The following is a 10,686-nucleotide window of genomic DNA, read 5'->3' on the forward strand; positions in this document are numbered from 1 at the left end:
GCGCTGCTTGAGTTTATTAAACCTATTTGCAGTGTTTGATGAAATCAGTTCGATCGGTGTGACCGTTATTTCATTAAAATGATTGTTATGAGTGGAGGCAAAATGACGTGAAACACTATGTTTCATAAAACCAGAGGTGACATTAAACCTATGACTATTAATTCTGGTTCGCAGGCACTGAGTAGTGCGGCCAATATATTGCAAACGACAAGGGCATTCAAGCATATAAACAATATAAGAACTCCCACAATTAAGGAAATTATTAATTTTAAAAGATTCATCGGTCACTGTTGAAGTATATTTAGTGGCTCTATGAGTGATCACAGTACAGCACATACAGCGTTGATGGCCACATTTGAAAGAGCCTAATAATTTAGGGAGTAAAGTGGAGCTAGTAGTCGATGGATTGCTCAGTCTACTTGGGGCCAAGATATTTTTAAGGGATTTGGAACGTCTGAACGTGACTATGGGTTTGGTGGGCAATTCATTCTTAAGATAGGGATCACTAGTTAAAATGTGCCAATGCCTCTCTAGGATTTCTCTAATTTTCTTATTACCACTATTGAATGTGGTGATAAAATTGTTACTAAAATTACGGGCATTCTTATTGACAACCTTTTCCTCAATACAAGATGCTTGAGTTAGTAGGGCAGCTTTTCGTCTCGCTCCTTTGATGAGGTTAGTGGGAAAATTCTTCTGTTTAAACCTTTTTTCTAAAACATTACATTCCTTATTAAAATCAATGTTGGTAGTACAATTTTTTCTAATCCTCCTAAACTGACCAAAAGGGACATTCTTGATCCATGGCGGATAATGGGCACTGTTAAAATTGAGGTAGCTATTGACGTCTACCGTTTTAAAATGGGTTTTCGTGATGAATTTATTGGAGGCAATATCAAAAGAAATATTTAGGTCAAGAAAATCAATGGACGTGGCTGAAAAAGTATGTGTAAAAGAAAGCCCATATGTGTTCTGATTAAGGAATTTGATAAAGGATATAGCTTCAGTCTCATCACCCATCCAAATGAAGAGAAGATCGTCAATATAGCGTTTGTACCATAAAATATTATTTTTGAAGCGATGATCCTGGTGTATATAATGATCTTCAAAGTTACCCATATAGAGGTTGGCATAAGATGGTGCGAACCTGGAACCCATAGCACACCCCTTTATTTGGTTATAGAATTTTTTATCGAAGCTAAACGAATTATGATGGAGAATAAAATGAACGCATTTGGTAATAAAATCAATCTGAACAGAGGGCATGTTAGTTTTGGTGTTTAAAGCAGATTTAATGACATCTAGGCCTTTGGAGTGAGGGATATTACTGTATAAAGCAGTGACATCTGCAGTTAGAAAATTAATGGGATGCATACGATTAGTTACATTAATGGCAAGAAGCTCTCTAATAACTTGCGTGGAATCCTTGAGATATGAAGAAAGGCCTGCCACTAAGGGTTGTAAATGCAGATCAACGAAATGGGAAAGGTTACTGGTCAGGGACCCTATCCCAGAAATGATCGGGCGCCCAGGGGGATTGGTGATGGATTTATGTATCTTGGGAAGATGGTACATAAATGGCAGACTAGGAAATGGCATATGGAGAAAGCCCTTTTCTTTTTTTGTAATGATGCCTTCCTGGAAGGCTGTTTCGATAAGATTAGCATATTTTAATGAATGGTCATGTAAGGGGTTCGCTGTTAATGGAACATAGAAATTGGTATCACCCAAAATTCTATAGGTCTCACCCAAATATTGGTCTCTGTTCATAACTACAATGCCTCCTCCTTTGTCAGCTGAACGAATCGCGATATCCTCATTTTTTGCCAATGCTTTAAGGGAGTTTCTTTCCTGATATGTGAGATTATCAGATTTGTGTGCAGGTTTGCCGAGAGTTCTGAACTCATTCCCTACAAGAGTGGAAAACGTTTCTAAAAGGGAGCCCTGATGGTGCAGGGGATAAAAACAGGATTTAGGTTTGAGATTGGTGGTGATAACTGACGGAGCAGTAACATGTGTGGTGAATTCAGGCGTCGGGACAGATGTTACCGATGAGGGCACCATTTTTGAAAGCGAAAAGTGTCTGGTAAGGGTAAGTTTGCGAATGAATCTATTCAGGTCCATGAAGAGATCGAAATTATTGGGAGATGTGACTGGACAAAATGAAAGGCCTTTATTGAGCAAGCTAATCTCATGCGGATTCAACGTGTGTGAGGACAAATTGAAAAGTTTCATTTTTAGTGGTTGGTCCGATGCTTCTTTAGAGTTAACGAGAGGGGTAATTTTGTTGCGTTTGCGACCTCCTCTTCTTCCTCTGTATCTAATTTTCTTTTTATGGAAATTTTCTGTACCAGTGGGAAAAAATGTGTGATAGTCTGGATTTTTGGGCTTAGAAGGTAAGTCACAAGATGGTCGTCGCTGTTGATAGTGGGTGTAACAGGTGGCATGGTTAATTGGGAGGGGAGTCCTAAAAAAGAAGTGGTGGTATCTAAAAAGGATATAGGAGCTAAGGTAGGGGGATCATAGTGGTCAAGGGGTGCATCATTGGGGGGTGATGTTGTACCAGCGCCTTCTATATTCGTAGGGAAAAAATTGTCCAGATGATTGGTGGAGGTATCATGGGTGGATAATTGTAACAGAGATGTGGATATATCATGCTCAGAGAGTACCATGGAGATATTTGTGGATGGTGAAATAATAATAGGAGTGGAAGGGTTTTCCAGGGTGGATTGAAATTGTAATAACCGTGTTTCTAATTCAGAGGATCTAAACGCATTGACAGGAATATCAGAAAGAAGGTTAATGGAAGGCATATAATCACTAGCTTTGGAGCAGGTGGTAGTATTGCCTCTAGAATTAACCTTAGTATGAAGAGACACAGATTCAGTAGTGTGGGACATTACTGTAGAATTATTAGAGCGGATAGGGTTAGTATGGAGCTCAACAGAATTCATATTTCTGTGGCTGTTTTTAAATGTCCTACTATGAGGTGAAAACCTGCGTGATTCAGCCTCTGGAAAATCATTGCGGGGGTACCTGCGAGGTCTGCCCTCAGTTGGGGGAAAAAAATTCTTTTTTCCAATTCTACCTGTGTTAGTAGCGGATCGATCAGTAGTAGTATCAATCATAGGTGCTGAACCTACAGTAATATCCTCAATAGTATTAATTTGATGATGCTCACAACGATCTCTCTTGAATTTGTTTGATTTGCGGAGAATCAGATCTTTCTCGTAGGTACTAAGCCTATTATTGATGGATGATTCTATTTTTGGGAAATCAGGGTGGTCTGAGAAATTAGCCAATTTCTCTTTAAGCAATGTAATCTCGGTTTTCAAAGAATCACTGACAATAGTCCTCTTGGAGAGGAGCAATTTGAGGGCACCGGATTGACAGTTGTCAAGCAGTGCCTGCCAATCCGAACTGAATTCAATGTCGGAGGGATAAGGATTAGTTAACGTAATCGACAGTCCTCTGGGAGTGATACCTTCGGCGATGTATGTTTGTAAAAACAGGCAGTCTATGTTCTGTTTAGCTTCATTTTTCAAAAGATCCTCCAGTGTTAGAAAACAATCAGTCATAATTTTGGTAAGTTCGGGAGTGTAGGTGTTACTCACAATTTCCGTTAGATCCGTATTTTCAAGCAGTCCCAATGATTGCAAGATCCATTGCTCACGAAAGTGCCGTCTATCGTCGATGAAATCGGTCATGATTACTGAATAATTCCTTCCTGGATAATTCTTTCCTGGAACACAAATCCTCAGTGGAGTGAAGGTAGACAGTTCACGTAAACTTGCTTCAGTGAAGAGAGCGGAGTGGCAGCCAGTGAGAAAGAGAAGCTTCTATGGAGTGGTTCACACGAGAGAACCCACAATCGCAGTGAAGCAAAACTTTGCAACAGGACGTCAAAACCGGAGGGAGGGTGACATCCTGACCTAGGCAGAAAAGAGACAAAAACCACGGCGCCACATAGTGTAGATTACCAGAGGTAAGAGGAAGCAATATCCCGAAGTCCAAATAGGTGCTCACCTAGAATCAAAGGACAACGGACGATGGAGAGAAATGCTGCTGCTGCTGCCAGGACTCGGTGCCGGTGATCCAAGGAAGACCGCAAAAATAATGCTGATATACAGAAAAAAATTGGAGTCTCCAAGGCGCTGCTGCACGGGAAAGCAATAAGCAAACGATGTATCAAGTAAAGGTGATTTAATGAAATCAAGGCTACGCACCGGCATCTTCATCAGGCCATAAAAGAAATAAAACCGGCACTTTCGTGAGCAATGGATCTTGCAATCATTGGGACTGCTTGAAAATACGGATCTAACGGAAATTGTGAGTAACACCTACACTCCCGAACTTACCAAAATTATGACTGATTGTTTTCTAACACTGGAGGATCTTTTGAAAAATGAAGCTAAACAGAACATAGACTGCCTGTTTTTACAAACATACATCGCCGAAGGTATCACTCCCAGAGGACTGTCGATTACGTTAACTAATCCTTATCCCTCCGACATTGAATTCAGTTCGGATTGGCAGGCACTGCTTGACAACTGTCAATCCGGTGCCCTCAAATTGCTCCTCTCCAAGAGGACTATTGTCAGTGATTCTTTGAAAACCGAGATTACATTGCTTAAAGAGAAATTGGCTAATTTCTCAGACCACCCTGATTTCCCAAAAATAGAATCATCCATCAATAATAGGCTTAGTACCTACGAGAAAGATCTGATTCTCCGCAAATCAAACAAATTCAAGAGAGATCGTTGTGAGCATCATCAAATTAATACTATTGAGGATATTACTGTAGGTTCAGCACCTATGATTGATACTACTACTGATCGATCCGCTACTAACACAGGTAGAATTGGAAAAAAGAATTTTTTTCCCCCAACTGAGGGCAGACCTCGCAGGTACCCCCGCAATGATTTTCCAGAGGCTGAATCACGCAGGTTTTCACCTCATAGTAGGACATTTAAAAACAGCCACAGAAATATGAATTCTGTTGAGCTCCATACTAACCCTATCCGCTCTAATAATTCTACAGTAATGTCCCACACTACTGAATCTGTGTCTCTTCATACTAAGGTTAATTCTAGAGGCAATACTACCACCTGCTCCAAAGCTAGTGATTATATGCCTTCCATTAACCTTCTTTCTGATATTCCTGTCAATGCGTTTAGATCCTCTGAATTAGAAACACGGTTATTACAATTTCAATCCACCCTGGAAAACCCTTCCACACCTATTATTATTTCACCATCCACAAATATCTCCATGGTACTCTCTGAGCATGATATATCCACATCTCTGTTACAATTATCCACCCATGATACCCCCACCAATCATCTGGACAATTTTTTCCCTACGAATATAGAAGGCGCTGGTACAACATCACCCCCCAATGATGCACCCCTTGACCACTATGATCCCCCTACCTTAGCTCCTATATCCTTTTTAGATACCACCACTTCTTTTTTAGGACTCCCCTCCCAATTAACCATGCCACCTGTTACACCCACTATCAACAGCGACGACCATCTTGTGACCTACCTTCTAAGCCCAAAAATCCAGACTATCACACATTTTTTCCCACTGGTACAGAAAATTTCCATAAAAAGAAAATTAGATACAGAGGAAGAAGAGGAGGTCGCAAACGCAACAAAATTACCCCTCTCGTTAACTCTAAAGAAGCATCGGACCAACCACTAAAAATGAAACTTTTCAATTTGTCCTCACACACGTTGAATCCGCATGAGATTAGCTTGCTCAATAAAGGCCTTTCATTTTGTCCAGTCACATCTCCCAATAATTTCGATCTCTTCATGGACCTGAATAGATTCATTCGCAAACTTACCCTTACCAGACACTTTTCGCTTTCAAAAATGGTGCCCTCATCGGTAACATCTGTCCCGACGCCTGAATTCACCACACATGTTACTGCTCCGTCAGTTATCACCACCAATCTCAAACCTAAATCCTGTTTTTATCCCCTGCACCATCAGGGCTCCCTTTTAGAAACGTTTTCCACTCTTGTAGGGAATGAGTTCAGAACTCTCGGCAAACCTGCACACAAATCTGATAATCTCACATATCAGGAAAGAAACTCCCTTAAAGCATTGGCAAAAAATGAGGATATCGCGATTCGTTCAGCTGACAAAGGAGGAGGCATTGTAGTTATGAACAGAGACCAATATTTGGGTGAGACCTATAGAATTTTGGGTGATACCAATTTCTATGTTCCATTAACAGCGAACCCCTTACATGACCATTCATTAACCCCTTAACGCTCCAGGACATACTATTATCTCATGGTAAGTGCATCGTTCGCGCTCCATGACATAATAGTATGTCATGGAGTAAACACGGCGCCGTTCGCGCGGGGCGCGTGCATGAGCTGTGATAGCTGCTGTTTCCGACAGCAGACTATCACTGCTCAATGTGCCGGGACCGATCGCGGTGGTCCCCGCAGATTTAACCCCTCAGAAGCCGCATTCAATAGCGATCGCGGCTTCTTAGGGGTTAATCCGCCATCGCCGGCCTGCTACACGATAGCGGCCGGCGATGGTGACTATGGCAACCGGACACCAAAAAATGGCGTCCGGCTATGCCATAGACGGAAGCCTAGTGGGTCCTGACAACGTCAGGACCCACTATGCTTGCTGTCAGTGAGTAGCTGACAGCTCTAATACACTGCACTACGCATGTAGTGCAGTGTATTAGAATAGCGATCAGGGCCTCCTGCCCTCAAGTCCCCTAATGGGACAAAGTAAAAAAGTAAAAAAAAAGTTAAAAAAAGTTGTGTAAAAATAAGAAAATAAAAGTTTTAAAAGTAATAAAAGTAAAAATCCCCCTTTTTCCCTTGTCAGTCTTTATTATTAAAATAAATAAATAAATAAACAAATAAACTATACATAATTGGTATCGCCGCGTCCGTAACGGCCTGAACTACAAAATTATTTCGTTATTTATCCCGCGCGGTGAACGCCGTAAAAAAAATAAATAATAAACCGCACCACAATCACAATTGTTTGGTCACTTCACCTCCCAAAAAATGGAATAAAAAGAGATCAAAAAGTCGCATGTACCGAAAAATGGTCCTGATCGAAACTACAGTTCGTTACGCAAAAAATAAGTCCTCGCACGGCTTTTTTGAAGGAAAAATAAAAAAGTTCTGGCTCTTAGAATAAGGTAACACAAAAAGTAAATGATTGTTTACAAAACGTATTTTATTGTGCAAACGCCAGAAGACATAAAAAAACTATAAACATCTGGTATCGCCGTAATCGTATCGCCCCGCAGAATGAAGTGAATGTGTCATTTATAGCGCACGGTGAACGCTGTGAAAAAAATAGAACAAAAAAACAATAGTAGAATTGCGGTTTTTTAGTCACCGCGCCACCTAAAAATAGAATAAAAACTGATCAAAAAGCCGCATGCACCCCAAGAAAACTACAATGGATTCCTCAAGGGGTCTAGTTTCCAAATTGGGGTCACTTTTGGGGGTTTTCCACTGTTTTGGCACCACAAGACCTCTTCAAACCGGACATGGTGCCTAATAAAAAAGAGGGCTCAAAATCCGCTAGGTGCTCCTTTGCTTCGGAGGCCGATGCTTCAGTCCATTACCGCACGAGGGCCACATGTGGGATATTTCTCTAAACTGCAGAATCCGGGCAATACGTATTAAGTTGCGTTTCTCTGATAAATCCTTTTGTGTTATAAAAAAAATGGTATAAAGAGGATTTTCTGACAAAAAAAAAAAAAGTAAATTTCACCTCTACTTTGCTCTAAATTTCTGTGAAACACCTAAAGGGTTCATAAACTTTCTAAATGCTGTTGTGAATACTTTGAGGGGTCTAGTTTCTAAAATGGGGTATTTGATAGGGGTTTCTAATATATGGGCCCCTCAAAGCAACTTCAGAACTGAACTGGAACGTAAAAAAATAAATAAATGAGGCAATACTTCGCTTCTTACATTATACTGATAATGAGACGTGCCCACCCCGAGATGACCCCAGTTTTGACCGTTTGTATAAACGGAGACCCCTATTAGACCGTTTCAGTGCCCGGTTTTCCCAAGTATACACCCCCGAGACGTGTATTTCTATTGATGAGTCCCTGGTACATTTTAAAGCGAGGGTTCAATTCCGCCAGTACCTGCCGGGTAAGAGGGCAAGGTATGGCGTGAAGATGTATAAGCTGTGAGAGTGCATCAGGGTATACCTACAGGTTTAGGATATATGAAGGAAAGGCCACCCCCAAACCAGACTGCATCCTGGACTACAATAGGTACATGGGTGGGATGGACTTGTAAGATCAAGTCCTGAAGCCCTACAGCGCCATGCGGTGTGGTATAAGAAGCTGGCCGTGCACATCATACAGATGGCTTTGTACAATGCGTACGTGCTACGTCGATGTGCAGGCCAGAGGGGAACTTTCCTGGAATTTCAAGATCTAATCTTTAGGGACCAGGAAGGGGGGGCACCCAGTACTTCTGGAAGCGAGGCCACACGCATCGTACCAGGGCAACACTTTCCAAGAGAAGTTCCCCAAACCGGTGGAAAGGGAAAGAGTCAAAAGAGGTGCAGAGTCTGCTATAAGAGGGGGATAAGGAAGAACACAATATACCAATGTGACACGTGTCCCGAAAAACCAGGGCTCTGTATAAAAGATTGTTTTAAAATGTATCATACATCCCTTGATTTTTAATTTACCCTGATGCACTCCGCACAGCTTACCCCCCTCATCTTTCCCTTCTGAGCCCTGCTGTGTGCCCAGGCAGCTGATAACAGCCACATGTAGGGTATTGCCGTACCCAGGAGAACCCACATTACAATTTAAGGGGTGTATATCTCCGGTGGCGCATGCTGGGCACACTATATCGGACACTGACATGCCATATATATATATAAAATTGCAAATCTCACTCTGCACCATCTGCTGCACATTATCTTTTACACAGTACCTGTGGGGTCAAAATGCTCACTACACCTCTAGATGAATGTCTTAAGAGGTGTAGTTTTTAAAATGGGGTCACTTCTCGGGGGTTTCAACTGTACTGGTACCTCAGGGGCTTCTGCATACATGACTTAGCACCAGAAAAGCTCCAGTAGGCCAAATGGTGGTCCTTTCCTTCTGAGCCCTCCCATGGGCCCAAACGGCAGTTTATCACCACAAATGGGGTATTGCCGCACTAAGGACAAATTGGGCAACAAAATGGGGTATGTTGTTCCTTGTGAAAATAAGAAATTTTGATAAAAAATGACATCTTATTGGAAAAAATATCATTTTTTTCATTTCACAGCCCAATTCAAATAGGTGCTGTAAAAAAACTGTGCGGTCAAAATGATAACAAAAACCATAAATGAATTCCTTGAGGGGTGTAGTTTCCAAAATGGGGTCACTTCTGGTGGGTTTCCATTGCTTTGATACCTCTGGGGCTCTGTAAATGCGACATGGCACCCGAAAACCAATCCAGCAAAATCTGGACTCCAACAAACACATAGCGCTCCTTTCCTTCTGAGCCCTCCCATGGGCCCAAATGGCAGTTTATCACCACAAATGGGGTATTGCCGCACTAAGGACAAATTGGGCAACAAAATGGGGTATGTTGTTCCCTGTGAAAATAAGAAATTTTGATCAAAAATTACATCTTATTGGAAAAAATATCTTTTTTTTCATTTCACAGCCCAATTCAAATAGGTGCTGTGAAAAAACTGTGCGGTCAAAATGGTAACAAAAACCATAAATGAATTCCTTGAGGGGTGTAGTTTCCAAAATGGGGTCACTTCTGGTGGGTTTCCATTGCTTTGATACCTCTGGGGCTCTGCAAATGCGACATGGCACCCGAAAACCAATCCAGCAAAATCTGGACTCCAACAAACACATAGCGCTCCTTTCCTTCTGAGCCCTCCCATGGGCCCAAACGGCAGTTTATCACCACAAATGGGGTATTGCCGCACTAAGGACAAATTGGGCAACAAAATGGGGTATGTTGTTCCCTGTGAAAATAAGAAATTTTGATCAAAAATTACATCTTATTGGAAAAAATATCATTTTTTTCATTTCACAGCCCAATTCAAATAGGTGCTGTGAAAAAACTGTGCGGTCAAAATGATAACAAAAACCATAAATGAATTCCTTGAGGGGTGTAATTTCCAAAATGGGGTCACTTCTGGTGGGTTTCCATTGTTTTGATACCTAAACACCTCTTCAAACCTGGCATGCTGCCTAAAATATATTCTAATAAAAAAGAGGCCTTAAAATGCACTAGGTGCTTCTTTGCTTCTAGGGCTTGTGTTTTAGTCCACGAGCGCACTAGAGCCACATGTGGGACATTTATAAAAACTGCAGAATTTGGACAATACATATTTAGTAGTGTTTATCTGGTAAAACCTTCTGTGTTACAGAAAAAAATTTAATAAATTTGAAATTCAGCAGAAAAAATGAAATTTGCAAATTTAATTTCCACTTTGCTTTAATTCCTGTGAAATGCCTGAAGGGTTAAAAAACTTTCTATATGCTGTTTTGAATACTTTGAGGGGTCTAGTTTTTAAAATGGGGTGTTTTATGGGGGTTTCTAATACATAGGCCCCTCAAATCCACTTCAGAACTGAACCGGTACCTTCAAAAAAAGGCTTTTGAAATTTTCTTAAGAATATGAGAAATTGCTGTTTATGTTCTAAGCCTTGT

This window comes from Rhinoderma darwinii, chromosome 3, assembly GCF_050947455.1.
Source record: "Rhinoderma darwinii isolate aRhiDar2 chromosome 3, aRhiDar2.hap1, whole genome shotgun sequence".
NCBI classification, from domain to species: Eukaryota; Metazoa; Chordata; class Amphibia; order Anura; family Rhinodermatidae; genus Rhinoderma; species Rhinoderma darwinii.